We start from the raw sequence: 25,558 nt of genomic DNA, 5'->3' as shown, positions 1-25,558 counted from the left end.
AGGAGAAAGGGCTAGGGAATAAAGGTAATGAATAGCAGAAATGAATAAAATAGAGAGAAAACTATTGGTACAGTATGAAAAATATCAAATCCATTAAAGTAATGACAGTCCAATTTGCTAAAATTTTTCAAGGTATCTTGTAAAATAGCTCTGCCTGATTTCTCTTGTTTTCAGCCATGATGCTCTATATAAATGGGTTCAAGTTTTCTTGCTGGTATGGTAAAGTGAAGAGAAGCTTCAAATTGCCATCAGAAGAGAAGCTTCAAATTGCCATCACCTAAAGTCAGCAACTAGGAGTTCCCGTTACTTGTGTGAATTTGCAAAATATCTGACTTTACCTCAGTGATCAGCAGTTTCTTAATTATTAAAAAATTCTATAAACATTTAGAATCATGGAATAGTAATAACTCCAATATTTTTTCTTTATAAATGAAAAGATTCTTCTGGGAGGTAAAGCAATTTGCTTTACCTGAATAACGAGAACTGTGACTAAAGTTTACATTTCCTGATTCGATTTAATTTTTTGTTGTTGTCGTTTTTTTAGGGCTTGGCTCTTCAAAGTACTGTCCCTGGAGGAACAACATCAGCATCAATGTGGAGCTTGTTAGTCATGTAGAAAAGCTGTGACCTTAGATGACTGAATCAGAATCTGCATTTTAACCAGATCCCCAGGTAATTCCTCTGTATATTAGTGTTGGAGAAGCAACTGGAACAAATGAGCAGATAAATGTAAAACAAACTCTGCTGAATAAAGGCATGCTATAAGTCTAGGATAGAACTTGATTTATGTATGCCTATAAAATGCTTTTAATTCAAAATGTGAAATTGAGTAAAAATGCCCTTGTAATAATGTCAGTGATCATAATCCTCATATTTGTCAAACTCACATATTCCAGTGAATTCAAAGATCTACCAAAAAGTTATACTAATAATTACTATTTTAATTGAATATATATCTGGTAAAAATGTGATATATAATCTACAAAATAAGACTTCATCCATAAATACTAGAGGAATTAACAGAATTTAGAGTGTCTCTCCAACTCTCAAGAACTGTTTAGGTTTAGATAAAAGCAAAGTTAGAACCCAAAAGGAATGGGCAAATTATGTAAGAGGGCAGCCATGGAAATGGATTTCCATATATTCATTTTGATATGTTTACAGGTAGATCCAGCCCTCAAAGTAATAATAAGAGTGACATAAACATTAAATTTTTCCTGTTTGGTGAAAATCCTTAAATATGATGCTTGTGTCTTTGAAATAGGCATCCTTGGTGCCAAATGTGGTGCCTAGCCAGGCTAAGTGCTGAATAAACATTGTTTGCAAGAAACCAGGGATGTGGTTGGGGGGATGAAACTGATTTTTTTTTTTCTGTTCGCCAAGTAGAAGAAAGCAGGAAATTGGATTTGATTGTTGTTACCACCTGAGTAGAATTTGATAATCTCAAGAAAATTGAATTCTAAGATCAAATATTTAAGTCTGATTGAGAGGAAGAGAAATTCATTGGAAAAATACCACATCAGTGTGATCAAAACTATGTCTGCACTTTGAATACTGCACAGAATGAAGCCAATTGCTGTATAATCTGTGTTGTCAAAGTCAGAAATAAAAAATAAGCAACAAGTAACCATAAAATAAAACTAATTGATACAAATTGAGCTCTATTTAATAGTCTGAGCAACCAATGCAAATGCATAAACATGCTGTAAACCAAATGATTTCAATAATTTTGATTCTGGGATATTGTAGATAGAATAATATATGCCCAAAGATGTCTATTCCCAAATCCCCGGAACCTGGGAATAGGTCACATAACAGAGAAAAAGAGACTTCACTGATGTAATTAAGGTTATAGATCTCAAAACAGTGAGATTATCCTGGGCCAACCTAATCACATGAGTCCTTAAAAAAAGAGAACTTTCTCCAGAGGCAGCCTAAAAGACAAGGCAGAAAGTGAAGGCTGAGAAGTTTCCACTGAGAAGATTTGGTGAGAATTTCAGTAAGAAGACTGTTACTATCTCTGAGATGCAGGGAGCCACACTTGAGGATCAGAGACAAGCCCCTGGGAGGTAAGGGTGGCCCCTGGCTGATGGTCGGTAGAGGAGCAAGAACTTCACCCCTATTATCAGAAGGAACTAAATTCTGCCAACCTGAGTGGGCTCAATGATGAACACTTCCCCAGATTTCCAGTAAAAAATGCAGTTTTGTCCACACTTCAATTTCAGTCTTTTGAAATCTGGAGCAGAGTAACAAGTTGAAGTATGCTGTATCCACCATGTTACTGCTTTTTTTTTTTTTTTTTTTTTTTTTTTTTTTTTTTTTTTTAGTTTCAGTTTATTTGGTAATTTGTTATGGCAGGAATGAAAAGTTAATACATAGATCAGTCTCCTATATTAGTAAATATTAAAAGATCCCTTACTGATTCTAACGCACTACTAGGGTTAAGAAAGCCTTTGTTGCCGGGCGCGGTGGCTCAAGCCTGTAATCCCAGCACTTTGGGAGGCCGAGGCGGGTGGATCACGAGGTCAATAGATCGAGACCATCTTGGTCAACATTGTGAAACCCCGTCTCTACTAAAGGTGCAAAAAATTAGCTGGGCATGGTGGCGCGTGCCTGTAATCCCAGCTACTCAGGAGGCTGAGGCAGGAGAATTGCCTGAACCCAGGAGGCGGAGGTTGCGGTGAGCCGAGATCGCGCCATTGCACTCCAGCCTGGGTAACAAGAGCGAAACTCCGTGTTAAAAAAAAAAAAAAAAAAAAAAAAAAAAACACATATTAGAAAGACAAAGTAAAATGATTAATCATTAGCAGGCATATGTTTTGTTATCATCTGATTTTTCCAAAGAATCAGTGATTTATTGAAAAGCTCTTAATATAAGAATTCTGCGAGATTCCCAGTTTCAAAACCAAAATACGAAGTTTGTTAACTTTTTTAACCTAGGAACATAACCACACGGAACCATAAGAAAATAAAAGCTTCATCACCAGTAGCTAAAATTACAAGTGAAATATGAACAGGAGTACTGGGAAATGTTCTTGTTCTAAATCTGTGTGAATATTATTAAAAAAAAAAAAAACTTTATGTGGAATCTCAACATAATTTTGAAATTATCCTAAGGGGATAATAAATAAATTCAACCCAGGAAACTAGAACTCAGAAATAAAGAATGGCCAGATGTCAACATGTAGAGAGAAAAAGGCCACAGTAACAGAGTCAAATAATTTTTTGCAACCCATTCTTTGCTCATCTCCTCAAAAATCTAATGAGTATTCTGAAAAATTAAAAAAAAAATAATTTTCTCTCTCACTGTGTAAAATATTTTCAATAATTTTTTTTCTTAAAAATTTCGGTAAGTTATTTAGAATTGGATTTTCCCAACATTATCCTTCAAAACCTTTGGCCATCATGAGTCTCAGAATCAGCCAGTCAGGCTGTTAGACACACATATGAGCAAGCACAACAACAAATGTTCATAATCTCCAAGCATTTATAACTGTACTTTCACAGAAACTATCCTGTTTCTTATATTTCTAACACTATTGCTAATATGTAAAGAAAACTCACCAAAAGTGTTTTTCCACAGTATCAAATATATCATATTAGACGAAGTTTCTAAGTTCTGTAATTGTTCAAATCTACCAAGAGTAAGCTCACTGACCCAAATTAATACAAGCAAACATAGATTTTATCTAAAGCAACAGGTTTGTATTTGGTCTGATTGTCATTTCCTTCAGCATCTGAAATTACTGGAAATAATATTATCTGATAATTTATCATCTTTTGTTCTTTTTGACTCATAGAAGGTTCAGAAGCTTAGTCTAGCTGAGGATTGTTATGAAAGACATAAGTTAAAGTGTATAAAATATTCTGTTTATAGTCTTATTTACAAGGTAATCCTGTTTGAATATTCTAGATTCTCTTAAAACAATAAAACTTTTAAGTCATAAGAATAAATGTAATTAATCTTACAAAAAATCTAGGAATACTTCAGGAGCAAAATAGCTATGTCAATTTCCACCTAAACGATGAAAATTAATTCAAAGGCAGTTGCCTTAAAAATAATAACTGGAGCCAGCAGGTAAAAATGACTTAATTTTCCATAGATATTTGTTAGAAGTTATGGCAATGGCCTTCAAACAGAATCACAGCGACTGTGTATTAAAATTCACATGACCAGGCCCTAGTACCACAAGCTGAGTAAGCAGATTTGTGAGTGAAAAGAAAACACATAGTCATCATTGTTAAGAATAATTCACTTTACTCTGTTCAATGGCTGAATGTTTAAGCTAATGCAAGATAGTGCATTTTAGAACTCTGCTATACGATATTGTGCTTATAGTTTACAATACTGTAACTATAATTAAAACTTTAATAAGAGAATGGATCTCATGTTAACTATTCTCACCACAACAAAAAAGTATACTGTTTTTGAAAGAATGATTTCACATGAAAAATTACAACAGCAAATAAATTTTGAATCCATAAAAACTAACCACATGTTATAGTAAATCCTGCGGTTCTATAAGCAGAAACATAGATTCTCTTCATCATTTCTATTTTTGTAATCTCACAAAAATGAAATACTTTCCAAGATGCAAAATAGATGTGGAAAGCAAATTTTATAATCTTTTACTTTGTACTGAAATATATTTACTCAGGACATTCCAGGACATCAACATTTCCCAGTCTCTTTCCTATTACCATCACAAAAGGAAGATGAAGAGATCAAGAAAGGAGAAAGTTTGAATATATGTGCATGTTATATATTATATCTTCCTATTTATAAACCGAACTGCTAGTGATAATGATTTCTATCATATAATAAAATTAGCAGAAATTGTATCAAACATGGACATAAAGGTCTATGCTTTTTAAAGCACATTAGGGGCTTTTTAAATTGTGTTTGTTTAATTTTTTACTTCTAATACTTCAGTTTTTCTCAAGCCACCTCAAATTGATAATTCATTACTTTGTTCTTTTTTTTTATTTTATTTATTTTTTTAATTGCATTTTAGGTTTGGGGGTACATGTGAAGAACACGCAAGATTGTTCCGTAGGTACACACATGGCAGTGTGGTTTGCTGCCTTCCTTCCCCTCACCTGTATCTGTCATTTCTCCCCATGCTACCTCTTCCCACCTCCCCACCTCCCTGTCCCTCCCCCATTTCCCCCCAACGGACCCCAGCGTGTAGTGCTCCCCTCCCTGTGTCCATGTGTTCTCATTGTTCAACACTCGCCTATGAGTGAGAACATGCAGTGTTTGGTTTTCTGCTCTTGTGTCAGTTTGCTGAGAATGATGGTTCCCAGGTTCATCCATGTCCCTACAAAGGACGCAAACTCATCATTTTTGATGGCTGCGTAATATTCCATGGTGTATATGTACCACATTTTCCCTATCCAGTCTATCGTCGATGGGCATTTGGGTTGGTTCCAGGCCTTTGCTATTGTAAACAGTGCTGCAATGAACATTCGTGTGCATGTGTCCTTATAGTAGAATGATTTATAATCCTTTGGATATATACCGAGTAATGGGATTGCTGGGTCAAATGGGATTTCTATTTTTAGGTCCTTGAGGATTCGCCACACTGTCTTCCACAATGGTTGAACTAATTTACACTCCCACCAACAGTGCAAAAGTGTTCCTATTTGTCCACATCCTCTCCAGCATCTGTTGTCTCCAGATTTTTTAATGATCGCCATTCTAACTGGTGTGAGATAGTATCTCAATGTGGTTTTGATTTGCATTTCTCTAATGACCAGTGCTGCTTCAACTCAACGCATTTTCTTTTCCTCTAGGCTATTATCCCTTGTGAAATAAAGGAAAACTGATAATACACTAAACTAAGCAATGAGTGCAACATAACATGACTTTGCTCTATCTTAAAATTCTGAGTCTTCCTTTTAACTTTCAACTTTTGTCATATAATTTTATTTATGTTGTGTATTAAGCATAAGAAAATGGGAAAAGAATCAAACAGAATTAGAAAGCAGTTGTGGCTGGGCGTGGTGGCTCACGCCTATAATCCCAGCACTTTGGGAGGCCTAGGTGGGTGGATCACGAGGTCAAGAGATCGAGACCATCCTGATCAACATGGTGAAACCCCATCTCTACTAAAAATACAAATATTAGCTGGCATGGTGGCGGGCACCTGTAATCCCAGCAACTCGGGAGGCTGAGGTAGGGGAACTGCTTGAACCCAGGAGGCAGAGGTTGCGGTGAGCCGAGATCGTGCCATTGCACTCCAGCCTGGGTAACAAAAGTGAAACTCCATCCCAAAAAAAGAAAAAAGAAAGCAGTTGCCCTCTGTTTTACTTTCTTGTATACCTCTTTCAAATGGTTATTCATTCATTATGAATCCTCCCAGTAGTTACATTTGTTTTCAGATCACTGTCCTTCATATAACAAATATTAAATATTTTCTACCTGGTGAATATTTTGCTGTATAATACAAAGTTACCCCTCATGGAACTTGATGTCGATAATGACAACAAGGGAAGAGGAAGATTATAATTATCATGACGAAAACAATAAGGATTCCAATCGGTAATATTACGGGGGTGCTTGTTACATACTATAAACTTAGGTGACTGACAGATAAAAGGATCGGTACATATACATAGGTAAATAAGTTATTTTTGCTTTCATATGGAATTCTCATGGCAATCCATAAATAAAACCTGTTATATTCATTTAGCAGATATGAAAATAAATTAGAGACACTTATTAAGCTAAAATGTTGTCTAATTTTATTTTTGAGTTACATCAATCTGTATAAATATTAACTTACTTGGACTCCCAAGTATATGCTTTTTTATCGAGTACCTACTAGATGCTCAGCACTATGTGAAAGTCCTTGTAAACTTTATCTCAAGTGACCCTAAAAAATATTACAAAGGATGTATTATTTTTCTATTTAATAGTTAACAGACTCAGATATATTGAAGTTCTTATGGGGAACAGTGTATTTTATTTAATTCTGACTCAAAAATCTAAGCTCTGTTTACTACTACTAAGGCAAAAATCGCAATTACTTTTGTACCAACCTAATATGGTGCTTCCCAGTGGTGTACACTGCTTCAAATTAAATAATACGCATTTAATGGGAGTTGATTTTGTCAAAATAGTGACCAAGTCTATTACGTCTAAAATACTTAAATAATTAAATTAGAGATACTGTATCTTTTAAATGAGTAATTGTTATATTTTTAATTTGAAGCAATTAAATACAAATATGATGTGAACAAATAACATTTGAATTATGATGAAAGATTGTTCCAGACACTTCAACATGTACTTAAGGACATTTTGGGTAAATACCTGTAGATCATACTTTGTTAAAAGTGATGGTGGATATTGCAGAACGATAATGATGACTCTGTATTCTTTAAATGTAATGTCCTCCCACATAATGTTTGGTGACCAAAGATGATTTAAATCTTTGAATGATTAGAAAGAGCTCTATTTTCCTAGAGAATAAAAATGTTGTAATAATTATCAGGAAAGATTATTCTGAAAGACATAATTCTGTACATTCAGCTCAGACCCAAGTGTGTCAGCCATGAAAATGACTGAGAGCCCCAGCTGCCTCCTATGAGAGTTCATCACCACCTTTGGGCTGAGGCCATATTGCCCCTTGCCAATTACTATGCAAGGTGTGGATATAAGTACTCCTCTAATAGGCACCTTCATCTTGAGGGTTCTCTATCAGTCTGGCTGTAATATTTTTAGAATTGCCCAGAAGTCTGACTCCCTATGTAAGCCACCTTCCTCTGCCCTTCATTCATGGATGTGGTGTGTGCGCAGAAGTCTGTGGCCTCTCCTTATCTACTTCTTTCATCTCAGTCCTTTATTCTTCACCACCATAAAGTTATTTCTTTAGTCTCCTATCCTAACTTGGAGTCTGCATTTTGAGTCATCTGAACTAATACACCAACTTAATAAATCTATACTTGAAAGAGGACTAAAAATGAAATGAAAGTATATGATTGAAGTCTGGTTTGAACATCACTTCTAGTACCATTTGTTGAATATAGACACTTGGAAGGAACTTGAAGTCAGAATCTATTCAATTGTCTGATAAATAGTTTTCACCTCCAACCTTGTGCAAAGTATGTGATTCATACAGGTCAGTCCTCTTTCAGGAAAAAAATGCCAGATTTCGCAAGTTCATAGCTTCTCAGGTTAGGGGTGGCAGTGGGGTTTAAGAAGAGAGAGAGATGACTAAGGACATCCTTCAGATGATCTGCTGTCCTGTTCATTGGAGACAGATATGGCTTAAAACTGATGTCGAATATACAGTTTTTGAATTAAACTCCCATTTGTTCAGAAAAAGAAAAGTATAAAGTCTGCTGTGGTTCAAGAATCAGAGTGAAAAGTATCTTTACTAATGTGCTTCAAAATTAAGAAGAATAAAGGCAAATAATTTGGACATTATTCACAACCAAATTAAATTATTCGTGTATTCATTCATTTATTTGTTCAATAATTAAACACCTAGTTGTGGCAAGCACTCTGCTAGACATTTTAAATACAGATGTGTATAAGATACCACTCTCGCCCTAAATAACCACAGTCTTTTTAAAGTGTCAGGCAAATATTTTAAATAGTGTGGAAATATTTGTAAAAAGACAGTGAGAATGTGAATGCAGTAGACAAGAAGGACACTTTATTCACTTTGAAGGAATAAGGAAAGGTAAACCCTAATATTTATGATGAATACTGAAGAATGAACAGTTAGTGAAAAAAAAAAAAAACAAAAAACGGTTGTGGGGTACATCAGTGATAACATTGCTGTGAAAGAGAACATTGGTACAAGTTCCTCAGAAACTTTAGAAGCCCTGGTAGGTACTGGGTCAATTGAGATGTGAATTTGTAATAAAGATAGGATAATAAACATTAGAAAAAGACCTCATATACTCTTCCAATACATAATGTCATTCTTTGGTCAGGGTGGAACTGTTTATACATTTTAAACAGGGGTATTGAGAGTGAGCCCACATTGAAAAAGTGGCAAGCTCTCACAAGTGTCCAAATGATAAAGAATGCATCTCTGAACCAAAATGACAGGAATAGAGAAAGGTCAATGACTAGCAGTAATATATTTTAGAGGAAATTGATGAGAGTTACTGACTGTTAGGCTATGGGAAGTAAGGAAAAAGAAAACACTAAGATGACTCCCAATTTTTTAGCTTAAACAAAGTGATAAATAGTGATGTCATTAAATGAGACAATCGAAAAAAAGAATTTAAAAGGAAGAAAAATATACTTTTGGAGATACCACGCTTATCAAATGTGCAGATATGCAGGAAATTGTGTATATACCAGTATATTCAAAATATTAGAGAAATAGTTTTATCCAATGATATAGCCTTGATGGTCATCTACTTGTATTTGATGCCTGGAATTTAAGGTGTGAATATTCTCATTCAGGGAACTTAACAAAAGAAAAAAAAAGAGTCTTGGACCAACATCTGTAGAATATTAATATTCCAGAGTTTAGTTAAGGAATAATATTTATACTGTACAGTTCACCCTTGAACAATGTGAGTTTGACCTGTGTGAGTACACCTATATGTGGATTTTTTTTGCAATAAGTATATTGGAAAGCATGGGAGAGATTTATGGCAATTTGAAAATTTACAGACAAACCATGTAGCTTAGAAATATTTTAAAATTAAGAAAAAGTCTTATATGCCATGAATGCATAAAATAGATGTAGATATTAGTCTATTTTATCATTCACTACCATGACATAGAAACACATTCATAAGGAAAAGTTAATATTTATCACTAAGCACATAAACACCTACAGACCATACACAGTGCTATTTACAGCTGAGATAAATGTAAATGAATGTAAAGGTGCAATATTAAATTATAACTGCGTAAATTAACTCAAGTACCTACTACACTATATTGTAATAATTGTGTAGCAACCTCTTGTTGCTTGTGGTGAACTCAAAGTGTTATGAGTATCCACTAAAAACACCTTGTGAAGTTAATCATCTTTATGTGGACAGTTTGTCTCTCCAGTAAATTGAGTATTGCAATAAAAAGTAATCTCATGCAGTTCTTGCACATTTTTTCCATTGTGTTTAGTACAATACTGTAAACCTTGAATAATGCCATGGGATCCATACAAAGTGCCACTAATGATGCTGAGTGCTCCCAAGAAGCAGAGAAAAGTCATGATATTACAAGAGAAAGTTAGATTGCTTGATATGGACCATAGATTCAGCTCCACAACTGTGGTTGCCCACTATTTCAAAACAAATGAATCCAGTGTAAGGACGATTATAAAAGAAAGAGAGAGAGAGAGAAAAGAAAAGAAATAAGGATAGGAAATTTGTGAAACTGTTGCTACAACTACATAAACAGGCAGGAAACCCTTGCATTTTGTGGGGGTGGGGGATACCTTTTTATCTCATATTGAAACTGCAGGTTTTATGTGGGTGCAGGACTGCTATACGAAAGGCATACCTATAGATTCTAATATGATTCAAGAAAAGCAAAGTTATTATACGACAAGTTAAAGCAAAAAGAAGATGAAAGATCTAAAAAGCTGGAGCACTTAATGCCAACAAAAGATGGTTTGATAATTTAAAAAATCGTTGTGGCTTAACATATGTCAAGAAAACAGGAGAAGCAGCTTCTGCTAACCAAGAGGCAACAGATGAACTCCCAGTTTTCATTAAAAAATCATTGAGGAGAAAGGATATCTTCCTGAACAAGTTTTTCAGGCAGATAAAATTCCCTCTAAGTGAACAAAGAATGCTCCCCAAAGACATTTATTAGTCAGGAAGAGAAGCAAGCACCAGGAATTCGGGCAGGAAGGAATAGACTTTACTGATATTGTTTTGCACAAACGCAATTGGGTATATGATCAAGACTGATCTTATCTATAAAGCTGCTGAACCTCAAGTCTTGAAGAGAAAAAATAAACATTTGCTTGTACAACAAGAAGGTGTGGACAATGAGAAGCCTTTTTCTGGGTTGGTTCCACTGATGCTTTGTCCTTGAAGTCAGGAAGTAAAGATTGCACGATTGAAGATATTGTTACTGTGTAGGAAAATGTTGTGAAAGCCATCAATCCCAAAACAATAAATTCCTGCTGGAGAAGACTGTCCAGATGGTGTGCATGACATCAGAGGATTTAAAATGGAGCCAGATAAATTATGAAAGAAATTGTGAATATGGCAAGAAAGATTCGGGGGGTAGTGAAGGGTTTTAAGATAATGGATTTTGGAGAAATTTAAGAGCTAAGAGACATTACACCAGAAGAATTAACAGAAGATGACTTGACAGGGATGAGTGCTTCGAAAACAGTGCCAGATGCTGAGGAAAAAGATGTAGAAGAAGTGCAGGAAAACTAACATTAGACAATCTGGCAGAAGGGTTTGCAAATAACTTACCACTTGTGAGTTGCATGGAAGTCCAAGCTTCTCATGTGATCTGTGTTGTCAGTGCTGGATGGAGGCCTTGCCACTAGCCAGCAGGAATGAAAGTCCTGATTTCCTACTTGGCCTTATCTCCCATGACCGTGGCAGGGAGTTGGGACACCATTCTATACTTACATGAACATCTATGGTTTCCCACTCAGTCTATTTTGACGTGGGCAGGTGTAGGGCTACACTATTTTCTATGTTGTTTAGCTAGAGTGGAGTAATTATTGTGTGAATATTTTATGTCTTGCTTGACTGCATCTTTGTTGGTCTTTGGCTAGAAAAAATGTATTTTTTAGGCATTTTTGTGTGTCCTTTGACAAATTTATAGTTTCTTCAACATTCACTCTTGAATATATATTACAGGGTATGTTGAAATCACTACCATATTGTGCTTTGGGTTTTCTTTGCAATGAGAAAAATTAACCTGCCTCAGTTTCATGGATGCTGGCAAATTATATGAGACTCCTGGGTCAAAGACGAAGACCTTCATTACTGGTGACACAACACAGTATATGAACATCAGCATATTTGTGTCAGTTTCCCTTGTACCCAAATATCACAAGGGCAAGGTGAATGGGCCTAAATAGATGCCTGTACCTGCAGTGGTTAGAATAGGAGAGAACCAAACTGTATCAGCAATGATCAAATGAGTATGCTTGGCCTTTCCGCCAGAGGGAGACAATTTCTGTATCTTCCATGACTCTCCGTTGTACGAACATCCTAAATATGGTTGTCTGGAGCAAAGGATAGTACAGTCCCTTTGCAGGCTTATCGGCAGTATGAGGTATTGCTATTGTCATTTTGTTTCCTCTCTCACCATACTCCGTACTTCTACGGCTGTGCTGCTGTGTCCAATGTTCAAGTGCAACTTTTCTTTTCTCCTTCCTTCCTTCTTCCCTTCCTTCCTCCCTTCCATCCACCCTTCCATCCTCCCTTCCTCTTTTCATTCCATCCTTTTGTTCACTCCTGAATAGGGTTTTTAGTCCAAGATGATGTTGAGTATGTTGAAAGTACAGTCATAGATCTATGGGTAACTCAGCAAATTGCCATATTGCTAGGTTTCTCCATTGATTTTCATCATCTTAAGTAGGCAACTTTATACATAGGTCCACCTTTGTCAATACTTCCCTATTTTTTTTTAATCTCTAGCCCCTAGTTTCATGGATTGACACATACTGTGGTCATCCACCATCATATTAATTTAGTCTCCATTACTCTACAGCAAACTCCCTCAGACCTAGGATTACTTACTTTCTTAGAACTCAATAGGTTCTTTTTTTTCAGACACCAATTACTTCTTTGTTTTTCTGCTCATTATATATTTATTTTGTGTTTTACTATAGCTATGTCTTTTTAACTGTGCTAAAACACACCTCTCATATATTTTATATATTTGGTTGAGTGAAAGCAAAATTTAAGACAAACACTAAAAAGCACTAACAGGTAGAATTTTTACTACCGTAATCAGAAGCAAAATATAGACTTTTACTTTCTGTTAAAAAAAAAAAATCCCAAATCATCATCTCATTAGGCATGATGATATAATTATTGTAAATTGGACAAAATTTTTATTTTGTTTTCATAAATAAACATGCTAAGTAATTTCCTTTAGTAACATACTGTTGAATGTACTATTTAATAGAATCCTTTCACATGTTAAATACCATCCTTGAATTTCTTTTTATTTTCCTTTTAATTTTACTTTGTATATTTTTCTTTAAAACAGAGGCACTATTGGTATAGAATTATCCATTCAAATGCTAATCTTTAACAAGATATATATTAATTTTCATATGTCTAGCATTATACAAAATGTTATGTTTTTTTAAAAAAATGAAAACAAATACTTACAAACACATATGAGAATTCCTGTCTTATTTACCTTAAAATATAAATATTCTGATTATTACATAATAGGCAAACCAGGATGATCATCAATGATTGATGCAGCACTTTTAAGGATATTCATGAGCCCAAGTTTGTCAAAATGGTTGTAACAGCCACAATATAGAGCTACAAATATTTCTGTAGATATAGACAGCCAAGGATAGATAGGGCCATACAATTTCTGCACCATTTTGTCAAATAAATAAATAAATAAATAACATACTGCAGCATTCTCTCTCTTTAGACTTTTGGGCTCTAAATTTTTTGCTATTTTGTTTTCCTCTTAAACTCATCAAACTTGCTCCATGTCAGAACTTCCCCTCAATACTGCCATAAAAATTATGTATGATCATTGAAACAAGTGGTCATTTCAATGAGTACAAATTTTATTTCAAATCTTTTCCTCCAAGGACTTGTTTTCTGTAATGCTGCAGAGGAATATTTAATTTGTATAAAAGAAAAGTAAATGAGATGTCTTGTCCAGTGAATTTACATGGAAATACCTATAGCATGTTTTGATGTTCATTGTATCTGATCTAGGGCTATTATCAATGCAGAATCAGAGAAAACATGCCAAACATAATTTCTCAAGGTTTTATCTTCCTTTTCTTTGCTAGTATCTGCTCATGAAAGATCTCAGGCAGTAGAAGAGAGTGTGTTCCAGAGATAATAAAAAATAAATCAACAGACTAGTTGAACTTTACATAGGAGTGTGTGCATCATGAAGAAATTCTGTATTATGTCAGACATCACTAACTATTTGCAAATATTATACCTGAAATCCTGAAATAGGCCTCCATTTACGTATGATTTTTTTTCAGTCAAGCAGAATTGAGGTCCTTTAGGGGAAAAAAAAGCAAAAGAAAAATAAGTTTTGCTGAGATTGGCATCACTTTTGCCTAGAATGATTTGATTACATATGCTCACAGATTCTGACAGGTTTTATCAGAGGTACATCAGCATCTTTTGACAGTATAAAATTATAAAACAATATAAAGTGTATCATGCTATTTATATGCAGCACACACTTATGCAGATCTTGTTGGTGTAATATTTTAGAAAGCTGAAATCATCAAGATATTTTTCTGTTTGTCTTATATCCTTGTAAGCAGGCGTTTTGTGTGGATCCAATGATGTTAAATGGCATTATCTATATAGTCCTGTATAGTTTCATAGCTCTTTTTAAAACTAATTCTATTAGAATTTGTTTGTTTGAAAGCTTACAAAATTAAATAGTACAATTTATTGTTTCTATATTAATTATATATGAATAAATGATGCATATTTTTACCTGGATATAATGAGACCCTGTTTATTGTTGGTGTCTTCTTTTAGATACTTTAAATACTTAAATGTAGTAAATAATTATGACTGAAATTTTAAAAATACCAAAAACACTGAAGTAAGCTTGCATGATTCATGTGAATATGCTAAATACTTAATTGTTAAATTGAACAGAAAGAAAGAAAACAGAACTGGTCAGAACCTCTGTGGCCAGTTCACCTTATTGTCCAAATGGACTGCAGCCAAATTGGCTAAGTAAAGATTGAGACTAATTATAAGAATAATAATAAGTGGTAAAAAGTACTTAATGATTTCTCCATGCAGAGTTTGATATAACACAGGCTGGAATAAAATGAAATGGAAACATAAACTATTAACTAACATGTTGGGACAAATTCATTTAGATTTCACAATATATAGATTTTGTCTATGATTCTGCACATGTATTGGAAGTTAATTATAAATAGTTCCATATGTAGACTTATAATAGCTCAGGAAATTCAAAGGCATCAATACATTTTCAAAGTCAAGTTCAAAATCCTAGATATCTTCCAGTAGGGTATTACAAACTGAAAAATCAGGATAATTGTCATAGCTAATTTTTTGGCATCAACTTGGCTAAGCCATAGTGACCAGCTATTTTGTCAAAAATTATTTTGGATGTTTGTGTGAATGTGTTTTCTAGATAAAATTAATGTTTAAATAGATGGACTTTGAGTAAAACAAATGTGGGTAGATCACATTATCAGTTGAAGTCCTTTATGGACCGCAGACTGACTTCCCCTGAGAAAAAATGAATTCTGCCAGCAGACTACCTTTGGATTCAAATTGCAGCTCTTCCTTGGGTTTCCAGGCTGCCAACTACTCTACAGATTTTGGATTTGCCAAGCCTGTACAATCCTATGAACCAATGCTTTAAAATATCACTCTCTCTCTCCTCTCTCTTTTTCTCTCTCTCACTCCCTCTTGCTACATCTATATATATCTGCACAAACTCATCCTGTTGATTGATTCTCTGGAGCACCCTCACTAACATAATGGGTGGTACAGCTGTACCAAATGTACGTATAGGTAACTGGGTACTTCTGTGACAAATACATAAATATACAGAAGTGGCTTTGGCACTGTATAATGTGTACAGGCTAGAAGAGTTTTTAGATGCATGTTTGAACAAGCTTAGATTGACTTGAGGATGTTATTGGTAGAAATATTTGTCTTTCTGGTGAGGTCTCCAGTGGAAATGAGAAACATTATTGAGTGTTAAAAGTTATCCTTGTTATAAACTGGTAAAAAAAAAATTGGCTAAATTGTGCTCTAATATTTTGTGGAAAGTAGTATTTATAAAAAGGGGAGTTGGACATTTTGCTGAGGAGATTACTCCACAAAGTTTTGAAGATGCATCCTTGTTTCTCCGTCCTGGTTATGGTAAAATGTGACAGGAGAGACACAATAATTGAAGAAAGAATTAAGTCAAAAGGAGTCAAACTTGAAGATTTGGAAAATTATCAGCCTCTCCATTATTGAAAAAAGAAGAATGTGTGTTCTGGAGAGAACAACAAACCTATGTTCATTTGAGAAAGAGATTATGGTATGGCTCCTGGATTCAATCATTTGATAAAGAGATTACAGGTATGACTTCTGGATCTAACCAATCATCTTAGCAGAAGCTAAGAACAGAGGTGAAGTTACACAAGCAGAAAGAGTGTTAACTTGGACTAAAGTGGACCAATATGGGCAAAATGAAGGAAAGTTGTTGAACATCTGGGATTCTACAGGATGGGACAATAGAGCTATCTGTATGTGAACATTCCAAAAAGGGAAGAATGACCCTGAAGGTGAATGAGAGATAATCAGGACTGCCACTGCCACCACTGGCCTAGAAGCCACAAGTCCATGGGCCAAGGCTGTCTTCTCATTGGTTTCAGAGATCACGGCTACTACTTCTGTTTCAGTGGGCCAAACTACTTCCCAGGACTAACGGGATGACACTACCTACCCTGGTGAGCAGAAAGGACAGAATACAGAGGCACAGAGGCAAAGATCACTATTTTTGAGCATTACAATATGTTGAAATTTGCACTGCTAGGTGTTGGACTTTCTGAGGACCTGTGTCCTTTGTTTTTTTTTTTTTTTTTTTTTTTTTTTTTTTTTTTTTTTTTTTTTTTTTTCTGTTTCTCCTATTTGAAATGGGTATGTCTATCCTATGCCAGTTCCACTACTGTATTTTTGAAGTAAATAATTTGTCTGATTCACCAGTTCACATGTGGAGAAGAATTTAGCCTCAGGATAAATCATACCTCAAGTCTCATCCACACTTGATTTAAAGTATATTTAGATGGAATTTTGAGCCTTAAAATTGATGCTGGAATTAGGCAAGACTTTTGGGCTGTTGGGATGGAGGTAAAAATATTTTGCATGAGACAAGGACATGAATTTTGGAGGTGCTAACAGCCATGTTGTGGGCTGAATTGTGTCCTCTCAAATCATATGTCAAAATCATAACCCCCAGTATCTCAGAATGCAACAGTTTTGGAAACAGGCTTTTTAAAGAAGTCATGACATAAAATGTTAGTGTAGGCCCCAATCCAACCTGACCGAAGTCCTTAATAAAAAAAAAAATGAAATTTGGATACATGAAGAGACACCAGGGATGCACAACAATCCCCCCGAAACACACACAAAACAGAACAGAACAAAACAAAACAAAAACATGGGAGGACTCAATGAGGAGGCAGCTATCTGCTAACAAAGGAAAACACATGAGAAAAAACCACACCTCCCAACTGTTTGATCCTGGACGTCTAGCACACTAATATGCTAATCATAACGTTGCCAGAATGGGCAATACACCCTCTGAAAGTTTCTCACATTTTTTAAATTTCAGGATTCACATCATGGAAGTAATTAATGAGAAAAAAAAAATCAATTTAAATAAAGACTTGATTATATTAAAATTCTTCCCACCATGGTTTATAAACAGTACATGCTTTAATCAGACAGTTCTAAATTTCAATACTCTCAGAGCTTAATGTAAGAAAAGATCAGTTTACACAATTTACTGAAAAATTAAATTAAGTCATAGCCTTCAATCGTATCGTTAATTGTGGGAGATTATAACAGATTCTCATAGAAGAATTGGTGTATTTGCAATATACTTCTAATCTTTAAAATGAGCATTACTGAGGACAATGATTTTCTTCAGTAAAATATCACTTGATGAATGTTCATAGAAGCTAATGAAGAATGCATTAACCATTAACCTACACAGCAAAGAATTTCTGAAGTTCTTTAGTGTAAGTTTTTCATTAAAGAAAAATGGATCCTTTTCTTTCACTCTACGAGTCAGATAATTGACAAAGCTCTCTATATAATTCTTCTAGTGACTACCCATAAGAATTATCTTCCTATAGAATTTGCCAGAGGGATTTCACATATGTTATCAAAATTAAAATTATTTTGATAGTTGATGAGAGGACTGTATAAATGAGAAATCAGATACAAAGTTAAATACTTCATAAAAGATTAGGTCATTATTGTCAAAACAAAATCAAAGAAGAAAATTGCAGATACTTAACTTCCTTTGAAGAACAAGAATATGTTTAGTTAAATAATTCTACTGATTTGTTATTCTTAATATTCTTTAAGTTCATTTATTTCCCTGTTGTATTATCATCTCCGAGCCCATATTATTACCTTATAGCCTTACTAGGTCCATAGTCTTATAATTGTATAATATTTACAAATATGTATTTAAGGCATATAATCGTTTCTCTATCAAAGGTCATATTTATTACCAATAATTTTTAGGAATTGTGCAAATAATTTAAAATGAGTTTACTTTTTCTCCAGCTTAATTTACTCATTACATATAATGTGGAAGTGGGTATACAATGTGTGAAATGGAATAACCACTTGTCAAGTAAGAGAAATACTTGAAAGATGAGTTGCAGTATTTTACTGATGAAATTTCTTTTAAGTAACTAAAAAATATTGGGACTCAAGACTGAAGATGGATTTGTTTTACAGATAATTAATAGAATCACTGTTTTGTTTTGGAAGGGAAAATATAAGGTTATTTTTGAAGACTATTTGTATAAAAAATAAAACTATTTATGGGCTTTATGCAGTAGACAGAAACAGAACTCAGGACTCTTGGTGGTATAAAATGAGAATCATTCACTAGTGTAACAGCTGAAACACAGTCGATTCACTCACCAATTAAAAAAAAGAGAAATCTGGACTTAAGAGTGTGTAAGAAGTTGTGATTGTAAGGAAATGGAAGCATAGCCTCTGCTGACTTTGGAAGCACAGGAAAGAAAAGGTCATTGAAATGATAGTAAAAATAGAATTATTTTCAGCAGCCAAAGGAAAGCAGATTATGAAGAAGAGCATAGGATCAGCAATATCCAGTTCTATAACCTGCCCTGAAGAATAAGTGGGAGAAAAATCCACATGATGTTACACGTAGTAGGAAATAAACTTCAAGGAAACAGAAATTCCATTTCTTGCCTGTGATTTGTTTTGGGAAATAAAGGGAACACAGAATTTTATTGAACATAGACTCTTTAGTCTAATTTGCCAAAGTAGAAACCAAAACAATTAATAAATGAAGATTTTTTAAAAACCATTTTGTGTTTACTTCATTTCTTAGAACATGAGTTATATTTTTGAGTCCTAGGAAATGAAGAGCATATTGATTACAAAAAAACCCCAATGTTTCATTCTCACTTCTAAGGATGCAGTAAATCAGTAGCATTTAATATTTTAGTTTCTATTATTACATCTTTTTTCTAGAATTTTCTTCAAAAGCACGTATGCTTTTCAAAATACTTCTTTGTTGCTGTTAGTAAAACAACATACCCTCATTTGAAAACTTTTATAAAATGAAAAATAAAGAAAGAAGATGGGCAAAACAAATTAATCATCATGATTTCTAATGGCTCACTTAGATTATACATTTAAAATAATTAGCAGAAATATTCATTAATGTGTACTTTTTGAGTGACTTTTTAGCAGGACCCTGATGACTTTGGTAGTCTCCCAATTTATACAAATAGTAAATAGATAAAGCCCTGTACATGCCAACACAGAGTAGTATAGCCATCAGGAATTGCAATCTAATAAATATGTATTTTCCTTAGGGAAAGCCATATGTTTTGAAATAAAATATATGATTATAAATAAATTAAATCATGTAAGTAATAACGTGATAATTTTTGCTATTTTAAATTTAACATAAATAATTCTAAAATCTACTATAAATTATTTTCCCTGTTACGGTGGAATCAATTTAAAGTCTTTAATAATTTATGAGACTATTTATTTTTTTAAAAAAAACCCTCTTACATTCTCTTATTTAGATTATCAAACACTTGTTTCATAGAATATTTTGTTTCAACTTCTGAAAACACTAATGAATATGCTTGGTCTTATGCACATGAAATTGCTGTGTGCTGACAGCATAATAATATTGAAAAAAGGTTTTTAAAATAATATCAATTTTCCATAATACATCATGCATAGTGCATGATAATCAGGTGCTCTATGAAACAATTTTTGATGTGATCTTTTCTCTTTTCTTTCATACCTTTTTAAAGTTGACGCATCATCAAAACATTTTGTATTCTTATGAGTTTCAAAAAAGAGTATTAAAAAAAAAGTCTTGTGACCTTCTCCACAATTGGCTGAAACTTTCATTCCTTTCATTCAGGTTTCCATTAGTCGAAAAGTGGTTTTAGCTAGCTGTACTCAAGCATTTCAGTCAATTACCAGCTTTTATCTTGTTGTTATCATAAAAGGCCGTTTCTTTCCTAAAATGGTCAATTAAGTTCATGAAAATAAATGGTGAGGAATATACAATTTGTTAGCTGTACTGTCAGGAGTACACTGGTCTTGGGGAAAAACATTTCAGAGTATTTCTTAATGAATAGAAATAGCTTTCATCAGTGGAGACGTTTGTTCCCATTTCTTTCTTCTCTGGCTACAATTCACAGTTAACAACGCAGTAATTCAGTATTTGAAAGCTCTTAAAATCTCTGCCTTATACTTAAAGAAGGGTCCCCTGTTTTTGCTTAACTACTTCATGTGTTTCTGTTTGTAGAGAGTGCATTTTAGAATCAATTGAGGTAGTAGGTTTTACTTGAAATGCATCAGAAAAAGGTTCACTTTTTGTTTGAGAATAATGTAATACGTAGAAGGAACAAGCACTTGGAGTAAATTAATCAAATAGGATGTACTCTATTTAGAGAAATGTTAAAGCAATGAACATAAAAGTTGAGAATGTTAGGGGAAAAGGAATGGGCAGCAGCTTCCTCATTTGCATAATAATACATTAGGATGTTTCACAAGAATGAAGGCATGAGTAGTGCTGTATTCAGTTGCTTCTACTTTGACTATTTCCTACTTTTGTTCTTAAAACAAATTAAATGTGTTTACTGTTTGTCACACTGTTCTAGGTATAATGAATATTCTAGTGTTAACATACACAAACTCTCCAAGTTAAATCTAGTTCTATGGTATCTTCCAGTCTAATCAGAGAAGTGCAGTCCATGAATGAGAAATTTGACCAACATCTTTCTGGGTGATAAGTTCTGAATGGGTAGAAGTAAATTATCAAGAAAATAATTGTATTTTCATGTTTGCTTTTTTCATTGTTGCAAATATTTCTTCACAAATATTCTAGCTACAAAAATTGTGAATCAAATATTCTTTCTCCTTACAAAAGTATCCAATGCAATGACAAAGAAAACTTATTGAATGAAGATAATTACTGTGCAGAAATGGTTTTCATTCTTTCCTTTGCATTTAAAAATCAGAAGATACAAGATTACTCAGCCAATGTGATGATTCATTTGAGACGTTAGCTTGGCTAGGACTTGGTACCCAGATATTTGGTCAAATAACAGTCTACCTGTTGCTACAGGAAGGTATTTTTGAGATCAGATTAACATTTAAATTAGTAGACCTTGAGAAAAGCAGATTACCCTCCACAATGTGGATGAGCTTTTTCTTAGCTGAAAGACTTAGCAGAATAAAGACTTACCTCCCTTGAGAAAAAAGGGATTCTGCTTAAGATGCAACATCAACTCTTTCCTGGATGTTCAGCCTGCTGACATGCCCTGAAAACATTAGACTTACCAGCTCTATAATTGCAAGAGCCAATTCTTTAAAATCTTTCTCTTTCTCTCTCTCTCTCTCCAAATATATATATATATATATACATACATATATATTATGTATACACTTCATATAGTTATTATATATATAAATTATGTATATACTTCATATATTTTATATATATATATATATATATATATATATATATATATATATATATGTGCACCTCTACAAATCCTATTGGTTCTGTTTTTCTGGAGATGTGGTGATGCAAAAAGAAAATAATAGATAAAATTGTTGTCAACTAGGAAGGCTGTATTTGCAATTTAGTAGTAGAAAATATACATACAATGAGTACAAATACCTACTGAATTTTTTGATAACGATATGTGTGTATGCATATTCCCAACTTTTGCCATAGCTGTAAAAGTGAACAGTAATCGGGTGATTCAACTCAATGAATTGCTGCAATTAGTATACATATTTGGAGGCAGGAACATAATAACAATGGAAAGTGACTAATTCCTCAAAGGAATTTAAGAATCTGTAATTTTCTTATTTTTATTCTTCTGACTTAGAGTGACTTTATCTTTTGAAGTATTCAACTTTGTATCTGACTTCTTAATTACACACTCATTCCATTGGCTGCCAAATATTTTCCTGGGTAAAAAATGTAAAATTTGGTTTCACATTTATTTTCCTTGAATATGGAAAATAATCATGGTCACTCCTATTGGACTCTAGGCAAAATGATAAAATTTCAACTTTTTATCTTTCAACTCAGTAGTGTTGAAAATATTTTATCCTTCAAAGTTACATAGATGTTCCTCAATTTATACTAGAGTTACATCCCAACAAACCCATCATCAGTTGAAAATACAGTAAGTTGAAGATACACTTAATACAACAAATTTATCAAGCATCATCACTTGGCCTACCTTAGTATACTCAGAACCCTTTTATTAGCCTATAGTTGGGCAAAATCATCTAACACAAAGCCTACTGTAAAATAGTGTTGAGTATCTCATGTAATTGGCTAAATACAGTATTGAAAGTGAAAAACAGAATATTTGTATTGGTACTCCAAGTCTGGTTTCTACTAAATGTGTATCACTTTGCACCATAGCAAAGTCAAAAAACCATAACTTGAACCATTGTTAGGTAGTAATATTTAAGGTTCCAAAAGATATGATTGATTAATGATGAACCAGAATAGTTTCATCAATCTAAATCATCTCTGTCCTTTAATTAAACTCCTTGGTTGAAAATTTTTGTCTTTATTTCTCTTTAAAGCTTAGTTTCATTTATGTTATAAAATTTTTCCAACTAGGGTATGTGTCTGGGTAAGACAGTGTTAAAGAGGAAAAAAGAGAAAGTGGGTGGAGATTAACAGATGCAGATGATACAAATGAATTGTAATGATTCTGCACCAAGAGGGGTATTTCTTGAAGACTGTGTCATCAGTTCAACTTTTTATATTTAAGGCCTAAAATATTACCTCAAATGTTATGAACAATAAATAAATATTTGCTGAATAGATGCATAAATGGACCAATTAATTAAGAAAATAATAATTGTTGCTACCACAACCCAGAGCACTATAAATCCAGAAGTTATTCTATTTCTATATTACTTAGTATTTAAATAATAAAAATAAATTTTAGTTGCAAGTATAAGTGCCTTCCTATATGCTAAAGAATTTGCTCTTCATATATACAGAAAATAAAATATACTGTCTTCAATTATTCTTCTGCAATATCCTCTGTATATTAAAAAGATATCATGGGAGAATGTAGAGACACTATAGATACATGGTCAGAAACTGTGAAAGAAAGAGATGACATTTTATGAAGTTGACTAGTCATGCAAAACTGAAAAGCATCAAACCTCTAAATTCTGGAAATGAACAATACCTTGCTTTTGTGTATTATTCTTTTATTTCCAGTGGAATTTTACTATTGGCTTTGGTTTAGTCTATAAATATTTTTAAAAATTCAAACTAAATGAGAATAAATGAAAAAATGAGAGGAATTTTTATAGTTTGTTAAAATGCTAATGCTAATAATTTAAATATTAATAAGAAAGAATTAATGAGTGTTCCTTTTCTATTCAATAAATGGATAAAAAGAAAACTTGTTGTGGAAGGTGAATAGTTTTAATTTGGTAGCTTTTATCTTTTATCATATTTTTGACTAATTTTTCATAAATTTGTTTTGTATTTTTGTCTCTTTTATCCTCATATTTTTAATTTTGGTAGCCCTTTTTCATACACCCAAAAAAGAATTTTAGGACAAATGTCTAACCTAACAATGTTTAATTTTTGTTTTGAGAACACATGGACACAGGGAGGGGAACATCACACACTGGGGCCTATTGGGGAATTGGGGGGCTAGGGGAGGGATAGCAGGAGCTGGGGGCATTGGGGAGGGATAACAGTAGGAGAAATACCTAACGTAGGTGACAGGGGGATGGATACAGCAAACTACCATGGCATTTGTATACCTATGTCAAAATTCTGCATGATCTGCACATGTACCCCAAAACTTAAAGTATAAGAAAAAAACTGTTTTACAACGTTTTCTTTTTAGTTTTATAATATTATTATGCCTAAAAGGATAAGGCTTTGAATTAGATGTTTGTAGCCTACAGGTCAAATGATCTTGTTACTACGTTGAAGAGGCAAAGTTTTATTTAAACATACCTAAATAGAAACCTCTAATTATGAGAGAAATGTATGGTATACATTTACAAAAGGCAAATTTATCAGTCTGTTCTCATACTGCTAATAAATACATACCTGAGATGGGGTAATTTATAAAGGAAAGAGGTTTAATTAATTCACAATTTCACATGGCTGGGGAGGCCTCAAAATTATGGAAGCAAATGAGGAGCAAAGTTACCTCTTACAAGGTGGCAGGCAAAAAAGATTATTATGCAGGGGAATTTCCATTTATAAAACGATCAGATCTTGTGAGATTTACTCACTATCACAAGAACAGTATAAGAAAATCACCCCTGTGATTCAATTATCTTCACCTGACCCTGCCTTTGACATAAGGAGATTATTACAATTCAAGGTGAGATTTGGGTGGAGGTACAAAGCCAAACCATCTCAGCAAAGGTTCACTAACTCTATTTGTAAATAATGGTACACTTAAAGTGTGAAAGAAAAAGCTTTGCTCATTTTACAGACTGAAGCTCTGTCCCTCCTTATTAACTATGTGCTTTTCTTCTGTGAAACAGGAACTTTTTTTTTTTCAAATCACACAATAGTCTAAAAGTGAGAAAGTAAACTTTTCTTTGAGCATAGTTTCTGTACCTTTAATCCTCTAGTTTTGGCAAAATATGTTTTTTATTTTTATTTATTTATTTATTTTTATTTTTGAGATGGAGTTTTACTCTGTTGCCCAGGCTGAAGTGCAATGGCCAAATCTCAGCTCACTACAGCCTCTGCCTCCCAGGTTCAAGTGATTCTCCTGACTCAACGTCCTGTGTAACTAAGATTACAGGCACCTGCCACCACACCAGGCTAGTTTTTTATATTTTTAATAGAGACAGGTTTTCACCATGTTGGCCAGGCTGCTCTTGAACTCCTGACCTCAGGTGATCCACCTGCCTGGGCCTCCCAAAGTGCTAGGATTACAGGCATGAGTCACCGTGTGTTTTTAAAATATTCCTTGCCTCCACTTTCTTCTGCTCAGAAAAGAATGAAGTGATTTATTTCTTCAAGAAAATACAATTTCAGCATTTGACAGAATGGTTACAGAATGACTGTGGCAAATTAAAATAAATAGTTAATATTTTACCTCCAGTTACACAAATTATT

This window comes from Saimiri boliviensis, chromosome 1 (assembly GCF_048565385.1).
Source record: "Saimiri boliviensis isolate mSaiBol1 chromosome 1, mSaiBol1.pri, whole genome shotgun sequence".
NCBI lineage: Eukaryota > Metazoa > Chordata > Mammalia > Primates > Cebidae > Saimiri > Saimiri boliviensis.
This window is presented reverse-complemented; position numbering follows the sequence as displayed.